This window comes from Macaca nemestrina, chromosome X (genome assembly GCF_043159975.1).
Source record: "Macaca nemestrina isolate mMacNem1 chromosome X, mMacNem.hap1, whole genome shotgun sequence".
Classification (NCBI taxonomy): domain Eukaryota; kingdom Metazoa; phylum Chordata; class Mammalia; order Primates; family Cercopithecidae; genus Macaca; species Macaca nemestrina.
Window position 1 is genome coordinate 137,443,754 of NC_092145.1, and position 13,450 is coordinate 137,457,203.

The following is a 13,450-nucleotide window of genomic DNA, read 5'->3' on the forward strand; positions in this document are numbered from 1 at the left end:
TTATATATATCTCTCATATCTCTTATATCTCTCTCTTGCTGTTTCTCTTTGTGCATCAGTATTTCCACAGTGCTTAACACACAGCAGGCACATAGTAGGCATCCAATATTTGAATTCAGTTTGTTGGATGGATGGATGGATGAACAAATCTCAAGGGGTTTGAAGCATCATTGCTTTTCACTGGATTCCTCTGATTTCCTCATCTCCTCTGAACTATCATCCTGGCATCAGGAAATAATTAAAAACGGGAAAGAAGAAAAAGATTCAATGAACAAGAGTCAGCTGTCTTCTTACCCCTCACACATTAGAAGAGGCCTTGTAAACCCAACAGTTTTCTTACCCTTGCTCTACCATCTACCCAAAGAAGGTGTGAGACAGAGTGGGGTTCCAGTTGCTGAGGAGACAGACTGGCAATTTTTGCCATGCCATGGGTACCACACATGAGTTGGATAACAATCAGAATACAAAATAGAAATCCTTCAGATTCTGCCAAGGTGTTTCTTTCTCTCCTTTCAAGTTATTGTCAATCAAAAAATGCCTCCCCAAGGTCATAATAAAATAATTCAGAGATTGTTCATGCCACTGTTCCCTTATTACTGAAGTCAATTAAAAATCATTTTTTTGTTATTTCAATATGTTACTACTCTGTTTACTCAGCCGCATACCTAACAGGGTCTTTGATTAAACATATGATTTGAAATTCAGAGAATATTGTCTCATTCACTTAGTACACAGGTATCCCTTTGCCAGTGACCCTCTAAAAATTCCCCCTGAGCACTTCTCATTGGAGAGAAAATATAAGTCAGCTTTACAGGCAAAAAACCCTTTCTACTCTAATTGCTTGTGTTGTCCACTTCCCAGTCATGTTTTTCTTTGTGTAGTACAGTTTGCAGAAGGTGAATGCAGTGCTCTTCCACATATGTGTTCAAGGTTTTTTGTTGTTGTTGTTGAAGTGACAATTCATTTGTTATTTTTATGGTAAGCTAGGGAGTGTGGTGTTGATAGCAGCTGTTACCCTCTGTTCTTGCAGTTGGCAGCACAGATTCATCAGGGATCACCTACCCTGTTTACCCTCAGGCCCACAACTGGAGAAAACTGCTTTTATTGTTATAGCCCTTCAGCTGCAATTAATAGGGCACCTGAGAATTTGCAAACTTTTTAGTCCATTAGTTGGTGCAGTGTTAGTGACTATGGACAAAGTCTGCTGTGTCCTTGTAATTACCTAAATGTAATTTATCCTAAAATAGGATTGGCTGGCTTTTTTCCAAGTTTTCTGTGGTTGTAGAATCTCAATGACCTTACCTTGGGGAATATCCTGTGTTTTACTTTGTTGGTTAATAACACCTATCATGTCCAAAAATTTGCATTGACTGTATTTATTTTAAGATTATTCTACATTCTATTTTCCTATGGAGATTTGATACTTATTTACAAGATTACATGGTAGAAATCATTAATATAATGGGGATAGAATGAGGTCCTTGATTATCAGGGTACATACTTATATTGGTTATGTATTGCCACAGTAATGCTGCGTTGCAAACCTCCTAGGTGGCTTACAACAATGTGCATTTATTTAGCTGATCTGGGCAGGGCTCACTGCTGTGTCTACAGTCAGCTGCTAGTTGACCTAGGCAACTTTCTTGATACTGGCTGGGCTGAGATATCTCTGGGTATGCTAGCTGTCAGCTGATCTGAGATGGTGTTGGCTGGGAAGATAGAAGCACCTCAGCTCAGCTCAGAATGTGTCTTTCATTCTCCAGGAATGTTCACATAGCAGTGGTAAAGGGCAGGAGCAAGCAAGGCTACTCTCACAAGCCACTTGTTAAGCATCTGGTTGCGTCACATTTGCTAATATCCCATTGGCCAAAGCAAGTTCGTGACTGAGTCCAAAGTTGGAGTGGGTGGTCATTTCGAAGTTACAAGGTAGAGGGCATGGAAATAGGGAGGAGTGAAGAACTGGAGTCAGTTCCTGCAATTAGTCAATTGCAGAATCTTCCATTCTAAGCCTGTATGAAGTCTGTTTCTGCTTTCCATGGATTCTGCATATTTTCCCCTTTTCCTTCTTCCTCACAGATTTAAATAAATTGTTCTCTTCTTTTTTGATCCTGGGCTCATTTTCCTTCTTTTCTTCACTCATTTTCCTTCTATGTTTTCCTTTTCTAGCTTCCTTTCTCTTCAGTCTTTACCTCCTGTTTCTGTTTCCCTTCCTTCTATCACCCCTCCTTCCTACAGAGAACCTAAAAACAAGTCTGGAATTCTCATGTACATGGATAATTGTTTGAAAGGAGTATTTTGGGTGGGGGGCCCTGGAGATCTTATTACTGATTAACTCCTTAGAAAAGGAAATGCTGAAACCACTATTTCTCCAGAAACTTAACAATGTATGTGGGTGGTTCAGGTGTGAGCAGGACGAGTCAGACTGAAGTTGTTCTGAAAGATAACAACAACAACAAAACTCCATGAAGCAAACACAGAAGCCAAAGCTAAATAGATTTCCCAACATTTTTAAAAAAAGTTTTCTGCCAAATTTACCAACTGGGAATTTGAACTGGGCTTTTCTTGTTAATTAAGGGTTTAGAATAGACGTAGATGCAGGTGGTATTTTGGTTGGTGGTATGTGGTGATAATCATTGTTGCCATAGCTACCCGAAAAGTGTTCAACAGAATATCACTTCATGTTGGAACTTCAAATAAAGGCTGTAAAAGTTCTATGCTCCACATATAGATTTTATTTAAAGGAAAAAAGTCTTCTATATTCAGGCTAGAATCTGTTTCTTAATCTGTCCCTGAAAATATGTCTCAGTGTTCAAAACAGGTCAATTCAGGGGTAAGTAAATTTCTTTAATAGGTTTACACTGAGTTCAGATAGCTCCTACCACAGACTTGGCCTACATTATACTAATTGGATAATAACTTAGCAAAGTGAGATATATTAAGGTGATTTATTATGGTAAACATTTATGGGGTTTTTGGCTTCTGACTGGTTTCAGGGGAAAGAGTCCTGTCATTATATCAAGCTCTTACAATGGGCCAATCCTTGATTCAGAAACAAAATGCATCTGTAAAATCCTCACATACGATAACATGTACTTCAAGAAGGTTCAAAGGCACTCTCACAAATTCAGTTTTTATTAATCTGCCTTGGGACAGCCTGGGCTAAGTTCCACGTGGTTAATTCAATGTGAAATGGCAATTTTGCTTCTCAAAACATATTATGTACTAAATTTAAGATAGTGGGGAGCTTGATATTATTCTCCAGCCTTGTGACTCAAACCTACTTCTCTGCAATTTAGATTTCTTTTCTACCTACATGTCTAACTGTTTGAATTGATCATTTCCTTATCAATTAGACCCTCTGATCCTAAATATCCTCATCTGTAAAAGTGAGGCTGTAATAGCCACTTCCCAAAGTGGTGAGGATTGGAGGTCAGTGTAAATGAAGGCAATTAATAAGTTCTTCAGTGCCATACAAATATAATGCCTTATAACCAATACAGATGTTATGTTAGGCCCTAGGGAAACTCAGATTTCTCCTAAGGAACTTCGGTCAATGGTATGAATCCTTGGTGAGGACAGAATTCTTGGACAATTAAAGGTAGTGATATCTGATTTGTTTTCCATTTCCATAGCACAGATTTCAAGGTCTTCACGGGCAGATGTAGTCTCTAACAAGACTTAATTTTTAGGGCCAGGCGTGATGGCTCACGCCTGTAATCCCAGCACTTTGGGAGGCTGAGGCGGGCAGATCACAAGGTCAGGAGTTCGAGACCAGCCTGACCAACATGGTGAAACCCCATCTCTACTAAAAATACAAAAATTAGCTGGGCATGGTGGTGGGCGCCTACTGTAATCCCAGCTACTCAGGAGGCTGACACAGGAGAATCGCTTGAACCCGGGAGGCGGAGGTTGCACTGAGCCGAGATCGTGCCATTGCACTCCAGCCGGGGTCACAGAGCAAGACTCTATCCCCCCACTCCAAAAGACTTAATTTTTATATTTTCTTAGCTCAAAACCCTAGGGATAGGAAGATTTGAAGATGTTTGATGAAGAATCTGAGTCTGTACCATGAGAGAAGTTTTAAAATGGAGGCTGAAAAGTGATTCCATGATCCCTTTGAAATTATTACACCCTATCAGTTCACTTACTTTCTCATAGTAGCTTTGAATAGGGGCTACATGGCATGTGTCTGTTTACCTTGAAATTAAAGTAAGTTTAAAGTAATTTTGATTGAAGAGATTTGTAGAATTTTTGAGATTTCTTGAGAGCCAAAGTAATCACCAAAACAGGAGTTAAGATACTTTGGAGACTGCAGCAAGACTTGATGTTGGGTTAGTGACCAATGCGATTCTGGGTGTGTACTAATGAATGATTTGGGTGTTTGTGCTGTTGCTTCCCAGTCCCTGTTCAAGTGGAGCAAACCGTTCCGGTCCAACTGATGCACACAGATGGTTATGTTCCTCCCTGGAGAGAAGGGTTTCAGCTCCTAGGTGACTGGGAGAAAAATCTCTTCAGTGTTTGACATGGCTTTCTTTACAATTACATTATTATTATTATTTTTAAGTTAAAAACTTAACTCCTTGTTTATGCAACATCGGATTCATGAGAGGATTAGGTGATGGATGCCTTTCTGTTTTGATGTTCAGGTGACCTAGCACAGCTCGAGAGATTTTGAAAGGTATCTGCATTCCGTATGTATACTTTATATAAACGTTCAAGGTAGACAGTATAGAGCGGCCCTGTTCACTACTGTAGCCACGAGGCACATGTGGCTATTTAAATTTAAAACTACTTAAGATAAAAAATTCAGTTCCTCAGTCATTATAGCTGTATTTTAAGTGCTCAGTAGCCATATGTGACCGGTAGCTACCACTGAGTTGAACAGTGCAGAATCAAAACATGTTTGTCATTACAGAAAGTTCTATTACATAGTGCTTGTGTAAAAAAAAACAGATGGGAATATTTTCCTCTGTTAATCAAGATGTGAGTTATCCTAGGAAAAATATTAAGAGGCTTTAGTATTTTATATCCTTAGAGATAAATATAAAATATCCCATTTACCTGCTTCAAAATTAAGAATATGAGTCATAAAACTTAACTGAATAGTTACAACAAATTGTAAATGCAAATATAGTTTCCTATTATAGTGTTCAGAGGGAAAGAGATTGGGGACAATAAGAGGGACAGAGGTAAGCACAGGCATCTAGATACCCATTTACATATGCACACAGAAACAGACGGGGAAGGAGAACGATGCATAAACATGGAGGTCCTGAGACAGAAAGGAATAAAGAAAGGGGGAGGCTGAGGGGTAGGGAGAGAAGCAGGAATCAGAGGAAAAGACCAGAAGGATTTCATCAGCTATAAGTGAGAATTTGCTGAAGGTCACAGATCAGAGCTCAGTGTTGCTGAGAGTTAGGATCTTTGTCTTCTGCCCTATGACATATTGTTCCCAGCATTTGAAATGCTCTGAAGTGGACTCCTTGGAGCAGATACTTTCAACGTGGTCCATAAAGTCCTAGAGTGACAGCTCTCAGGGAGTAGTTCCCAGACATAGCAGCATCAGCATCATCAGAACCTGTTAGAGGTACAAATTCTCAGGCCCAACTCACCCAGACTAATGGAATCAGAAACTGTGGGGGCCTGTGCTTTAAGAAGCCCTCCAGGGTGTTTTTCATGCACTCTGAAGCATGAAAGCTACTGTTGCAGAGTTACAATGGGAGGGTCTATAAATTTGAAATGCAGTTTGTTTGTGTGTGTGTGTGTGTGTGTGTGTGTGTGTGTGTGTGTGTGTGTGTGTTTTGAGAGAGGATGCTTAACTTTCATCAAGTTCTCAAAAAAAAAAAAAAGGGGGGGGGGCCGGGCACAGTGGCTCACGCCTGTAATCCTAGCACTTTGGGAGGCCAAGACAGGTGGATCACGAGGTCAGGAGTTTGAGACCAGCCTAGCCAACATGGTGAAACCTCGTCTCTACTAAAAATACAAAAATTAGCCGGGCGTGGTGGCGGGCACCTATAATCCTAGCTACTCGGGAGGCTGAGGCAGGAGAATGGCTTGAACCCGGGAGACAGAGGTTGCAGTGAGCCGAGATCGTGCCACTGCACTCCAGCCTGGGTGACAGAGCAAGACTTCATTTCAAACAAACAAACAAACAAAAAAGCCTGACCCTGCCACCTGCCTGCCAATTTAAAAATGCTCTCCTGTATTCTACACTATGATAAGCAGACACCTGGTTAAAGTAAAAGGTCTTCCTTTGTGTTTTGCATTTTAACTGCAGTGCCCAGCTATCATTGCCTGAGAGGCTAGATAAAGAGAACTGGCTCAGGTTGGGGGCTGACCTTCTACTCTTCCATTTTAGGAATTTGACCTGATTTCCATTCTCTGAAAATCATTTTTAGATCCCGGTGATAAAGTGGTTATGTCCAGAGTCAAGGTGTACAGGTGCTTGACTTAGGTATTAGAATAGGGCAGACTTTAGGGAAGAAAAAGCTTTTTTTGCTTTCATATTCTACCTTGAGGAGACATGGAGGCATTTGAAGGATCTAACTGAGAAATCTGGTCTTCCCCATCTGGCATATTATAGTACTTTCCTTGGGTGGATGGGGATTTTCTAGGTGTAATTAGTTAACATATATATTAAGTAAGGCCATTTATTAAGCACTGCACCTTGTGGGACCTTAATACACTGTAATTGATGATGACAGCAGAGGCAGGATCTTTTTCAGTTGTTGCAGTCTCTGAGTAGGCTGTTCTTCTATTGACTCCATGGTGGTCTGAAACTTATGGGAGTTGTTATGCTTGGGGATATAATGCCTAATAGTGGTTCCTCAGAGTTTTCAATTTGCAGAGCGATTGGGTACACTCTGGTGGTTCAAGCAGCTGTTGTAATGGTGACTTATCCAGCTCAACATTAATCCCAGCCCTGTAGGACTCCAGATCTTCAAAGGAGTACTTAATCAGTATATATGGTATTAGCACTGGTTAAATATAGGGACTGGGTTCTCCATGTGTCCAAGTATAGAGATATATTACCAAGCAAAAGAAATGATTCCATTTTCTTTTTTTCCAACTCATCTAATATTATAATAGCTAATACACACTGAGCCATTTTAGTAGATGATACTTATTGATTGTTCACTGTGTGCCAAGCATTGTGCTCAGTATTGTACAAACATTTTCTTATTAAATGTCACACCAATCCCCTCAATTAGGTGTACTGTTATTCTCAGTTTACTGATGAAGATATTGAGTTTAGAGAAGTTCTAGTAACTTTAACGCTGTCACATGGTATATTTGTGAATGTAGACTAATAGCTGTAACAAACAGCTGCAATATGTCTGTGGTTTTAAAATTTCTACCTTGAACATGTTCAATCCCGTGTAGGTTAGCAGGGATAGGGAGAATGGGGGAAATAGAGTTTTGTTCTGTGCAGTTATTCAAGGTTGCTTCTTTCCCTCTTGTGCCTTCACCCTCCTCTGAGTCCTCAGATTCCTTTATTCATAGGTAGTGGATAGGGAAATAACATGAAGAATTACACATGGCAGATTTTGATGGGCCAGGCCTGGAAATGGCACGCATCACTTCTACTCTAGAACTCAGTCACAGGAATATGATCCTACAATGGAGGCTGAGGAATGTAGTCCAGATGTGGTGCTCAGGAAGAAGAGGAGAACAAGAAGACTGTTGAGCACCAGCAGCTTGTTAGCAACAGAGCTGGGATCCAAACTCATGTTGATCTAACTCCAAAGCCTTGTTTACTGTGGAAGCAAAACTGACATTTTACTCTGCCTCTCTTATGAATAAGGGTATTGATATGGTTTGGCTCTGTGTCCCCACCCAAATCTCATCGCAAATTGCAATCCCCGTGTGTCAAGGGAGGGAAGTGATTGGATTTTGGGGGAGGTTTCCCCCATGCTGTTCTCATGATAGTGAGTGAATTCTCATGAGATCTGATGGTTTTATAAATGGTAGTTTCTTCTTGCCTGCTGCCATGTAAGACGTGTCTGCTTCCCCTTCTAACATGATTGTAAGTTTCCTGAGGCCTCCCCAGCCATGGGGAACTGTGTCAATTAAACCTCTTTCCTTTATAAATTACTCAGTCTCAGGAAGTTCTTTATAGCAGTGTGAAAATTGACTAATACAGGTATAGATCCTGTTTTGCAGTTAGGGGGAAAAACCACTTTGTACTCTATAATCAATCAAAAATAATGAGGCCACCCCATCTAGTTCTCTAGTTTTGATCTTACATTGGATGGCATCTTGCACATTTCCTGTATGCCTGGACTCATCTGGCTATAGCAACTTTAGCTCTGACTTTGGCAATGCTGATGTCTGAAAAAATGGTACAACCTTTGCAGATGTGATTATTTGCAGATAATCATGTTAGCAAGTTGCTGTTTTTCTACCATGAGCAGACTAATGGCAGTCTTACTTTTTTTCCCATTTAACATGCACACGTTTTTCAAATCATTCCTTTTGAAGTCTGACTCTCTTGTATTTTGTTGCAAGGAAACTTATTTTCTAAATGCTTTTGTCTTTGAGTGTTTTTTTGACATCACATCAGTTCTCACTTTCACATTTCTTTATTTTCTTGATAATTTTTTCAAGTATTTAACTTCATACATGTCGTGTTTCTAAAAAATTCAGCACAAAACAAATTATTTTCAAGTTGGATTCATTTTTAATGCAGTGGAGGAGCTCGCTGTTTAAAGAAAAACTCCTCTTCATATTTTCCTTGGCTGACAAGTGAATAGTTCCTACATAATTTGTGTGTCATTATGAATAGCAGAAATTTAACATTCAAATGCCTTCATATGTCACGCAGGTACCAAATATGTGAAGTGGCTAGTATAAAGCAATGGGGAATGGTAGGGGCTATGGGTAACTGAAAAGTTCATGACCCATTTAAAGGCATACAAAGTCAAAATTGTTAAAATTAATTTTATAGTGAGGAACGTATAGGCCAAATTGAGCAGATACACTTGAATGTAAAGTAGCGTGATATTATTTTCAACTATTTTCTAAAGCCAAAATATATATTTTATAAGACATCTTAATCTATTATAGAATGACCAAATTAATGCTGCAGAATTTAGTTATGAGTTTAATATCCTTTTTTTTTTTTTTTTTTTTTGAGACAGTTTCACTTTTATTGCCCAGGCTGGAGTGCATTGGCGCTATCTTGGCTCACTGCAACCTCTGCCTCTCGGGTTCAAGCAATTTTCCTGCTTCAGCCTCCTGAGTAGCTGGGATTACAGACATGTGCCACCACGCCCGGCTAATTTTGTATTTTTAGTAGAGATGGGGTTTCTCCATGTTGGTTAGGCTGATCTCGAACTCCTGACCTCAGGTGATCCACCTGCCTTGGCCTCCCAAAGTGCTGGGATTACAGGTGTGAGCCACCACGCCCAGCCATGAGTTTAATATCCTTTTATAACTAATACAGGCATATCTCATTTTATTGTACTCCACTTTATTGCACTTTGCAGATATTGCATTTATTTTATTTTTATTTTTATTTTTTTACAAATTGAAGGTTTGTGGCAAACCTACATCAAGCAACTCTGTTGGCACCATTTTTCCAATAGCTTTTGCTCACTTTGTGTCCCTGTGTCACATTTTGGTAATTCTCAGAATATTTCAGACTTTTTCATAATTATTATCTCTTTTAGGGTGATCTGTTATCCGTGACCTTTTATGTCACTATTGTTAATTGTTTTAGGGCACCATGAACAGTGCCCGTATAAGACAGCAAACTTAATCAATAAATGTTGTGTTTGCTCTGACTGATCTACCAACAGGCCATTCTCCTGTCTCTCTTCCTTTCCTCATGTCTCCCTGAGAGACAACAATATTGAAATTAGACCTATTAATAACCCTACAATGGCCTTTAAGTGTTCAAGTGAAAGAAAGAGTCACACTTCTCTCACTTTAAATACAAAGTTAGAGATGATTAAGCTTAGTGAAGAAGGCATGTTGAAAGCCGAGATAGGCCAAAAACTAGGTCTCTTGCATCAGTTAGCCAGGTTATAAATGCAAAGGAAAAATTATTGAAAGAAATTAAAAGACTTACTTCTGTGAACACACAAATAATAAAAAAGGGAAACAGCATTACTGCTAATATGAAGAAAGTTTGAGTGGTTTGAATAGAAGATCAAACCAGCCACTATATTCCCTTAAGCTAAAGCCTAATCCAGAGCAAGGTCCCTAACTGTCTTCAATTATGAAGGCCAAGAGAGGTGAGGAAACTGCAGAAGAAAAGTTTGAAGCTAGCAGAGGTTGGTTTCTGAGGTTTAAGGAAAGAGGTCATCTCCATAACATGAAAGTACAAGATGTAGAAGCTGCTGTAGAGGATCTAGCTAATTGATGAAGGTGGCTACTCTAAACAACACATTATCAATGTAGACAAAACAGCCTTCTATTAGAAGATGCCATCTAGGACTTTCATAATTAGAGAAGAGAAGTCAGTGTCTGGCCTCAAAGGTCCAAAGGACAGCCTGACTGTCTTATTAAGGGCTAGTGCAGCTAATGCCTTTATAGTTGAAGCCAATGGTCATTGATGATTCTGAAAGTCCTGGGAGCCTTAAGAATTATGCTAAGTCTGCTCTTCCTGTGCTCTATACATTGAACAACAAAACCTGAGTGACAGCACATCTATTTACAACATGGTTTGCTGAATATCTTAAACTCACTGTTGAGACCTACTGCTCACACAAAAAAAGATTCCATTCAAAATATTACTACTTATTGACAATGTACCAAGTCACCCAAGAGCTCTGATGGAGATATATGAGGAGATTGATGCCGTTTTCGTGCCTGCTAATATAGCATCCGTTCTGCAGCCTGTGGATCAAAGAGTCATTTTGACTTTCAAGACTTATTATTTAAGAGATACATCTTGTAGGGCTATACCTGCCATAGTTAACTATTCTTCCAATGGATTTGGGCAAAGTAAATTGAACACCTTCTGGAAAGGATTCACCATTCTAGATGTTATTAAGAATATTTGTGACACAGAAGGAGGTAAAAATATCAACACTAATAGGAGTTTGGAAGAAGTTGAAGTTGATTCCAACCCTTATGGATGACTTTGAGGGGTTCAAGACTTCAGTGGAGGAAGTCACTGCAGATGTGATGGAAGTAGCAGGAGAACTAGAATTAGACCTGGAGCCTGAAGATGTGGCTGAATTGCTGCAGTCTTATGATCAAACTTGAACTGATGAGGAATTGCTTCGTATGGATGAGGAAAGAAGTGGTTCTTGACATGGGATATATACCTGTTTAAGATGCTGTGACTTTGTTGAAATGATAACAAAGGATTTATAAGATTATATAAAGTTAGTTGGTAAGGCAGCAGCAGGATTTGAGAGGATTGAGTACAATTTTGAAAGAAGTTTTACTGTGTGTAAATTGCTGTTCAACAGCATCACGTACTACAGAGAAATGCTTCATGAAGGGAAAAGTCAATTGATGTGGCAAACTTCACCGTTGTCTTATTTCAAGAAATTGCCACAGCTACCTCAACATTCAGCAACCACCAACCTGATCAGTAAGCAGCCATCAATATCAAGGCAAGAACCTCCACCAGCAAAGATTATGAATTGCTGAAGGCTCAGATAATTGTTAGCATTTTAAGCAAAGTATTTTTAAATTCAGGTATGTAGTTTCTTTTTAGACATAAGGCTATTTCACACATAATAGACTACAGAATAGTGTAAACAAAACTTTTATATGCACTGGGAAACCGAAAAATTCATGTGACTTGCTTGGTTATGATACTCATTTTATTGTGGTGGTCTGGAACCAAACCTGCAATATCTCTGAAGTATGCCTGTATGTAGCTTATGGTGATTATCTGTATTTAATTATTTAAAATTCTATTAATAGTAACTCCCTTTTCCAACATTGAACTTTTTTGAAGGAAATGCATAAAGCATTTAAAACCTGGGGCCAGGAACAAGACCCATCACATTAATTCTTACTTTTTCTCAGGAACAGATCCATTCTTGTAATACTTCTCTGCAAGTAGAGTTAGTTTTTCCTGTGGTGGAGCATAGTTGAACCATATGTAATTGCCAATGTTCAAACACTTTTTAAAACTTATAAAACCAGCAATTTCCTGTAGTTCTTGTAGCAAAGGCACCAGTATTCAAAGAAAACTTTTAAAATATGCATTCTTCTCTCTGCCCAGAGTTACTGGCTTAAAATTCATTAGCCCCAATTTAAGAAAGCGAAATGGGCTGCTTTTAGCAACTCGATCTACAAATTGGGGAATAAAGGACATACTGCAATTCTTCTACTATGAAATTTTGTTAGTTGCAGGAACATCATGATCATAGTCAAGAACCAGGTCACTTAGACCTGTGTACATGGCAAATGTCATTTTCTCTAGCTCAAAGATTGAGGACAGCTAGCCTCACTTGACCTTTAATTGGGAAAGTTGGCAATATACCTTAATTATATTGCCACAGCGGGCAAAACATTCTTCGAGACTTAGTGGGCACACTCTCTCTTAGGTAAGACCACTACCATATCAATAAATTCCTAATTAGTGGAGAGATGGAGATAATGGTGCCATATACCGTAATCACAGTTGTGGAACACATACAGTGCAGAGAATGGAAAATGCAGTGAAAAAGATTCAGGGGCTGACAAGCTCTGTTACACTCTTTGAGATTCAGTGGATAGGAAGAACACAAATATTGCCAATTGGAGTAAATTGATGGCTTTAACACTATTCACCATAAAACATGTGTGATTCTGGTCCTTAGCAACCCCACTTGAGCCACTCTTGGCTGCCGTCACTGAGCTTTGTTGAAACTAAATAAGTTTGCACAGGTAGTGAAACACAGTGTGCTGCTCTAGAAAAAATTGAATAGGATACACATGTACATACACCTTGACTTTGGAGTTCTAAGGGGTTAACAATCAAGTCTACTTGAGCTTGTGGAAAAACCAGTAGGGAGACCAAACCAGTAACTCCAGAGTTCTGAATTGAATGTATCCTGGAAGCTCAGATTTTGAGAAACAACTGTTAGCATGGTACTGGCCATGGGTATCTATGGGAAGGAATACTAAAAGTATGCCATAACCTTTTAGTTGTGTATTTCTAGTCTGAAGGCAATATTGCCTGTTAGGCAATGCAGGACTTGCCTTCACACAAGGTTGACCAGGCCCCAGTGGCTTCCGTGGCCAAGAAGAAATGGCACACACAAGAATTGGCTAAATCAGTCACCACGGAAGTTTTTGTCCTCCAGAAAAGTGCCAGGTTGTATGTAAATGGAAGTGCATGGAAGTCTTCCAAATCTCATACTTGTCAGAATAACCTTGGCTGTAGAAGAGGAAGAGCAGGCATAGTTTACTTATGGGGAAGCCAAGTGTCTTCATAGTGCATGCTATTGGAAGGCAGTGGACACTCACCCAGTAATTCGATGCCTTCTCACATATGGGA

At 39.4% G+C, this 13,450-nt stretch overlaps 1 pseudogene; it reads left to right on the forward strand.

Annotated features, from left to right (window-relative positions):
- Positions 1 to 9,542: 9,542 nt before the first annotated feature.
- LOC139360834 (tigger transposable element-derived protein 1-like) lies at positions 9,543 to 11,839 on the forward strand (annotated as a pseudogene).
- The last annotated feature ends 1,611 nt before the right edge of the window (positions 11,840 to 13,450 follow it).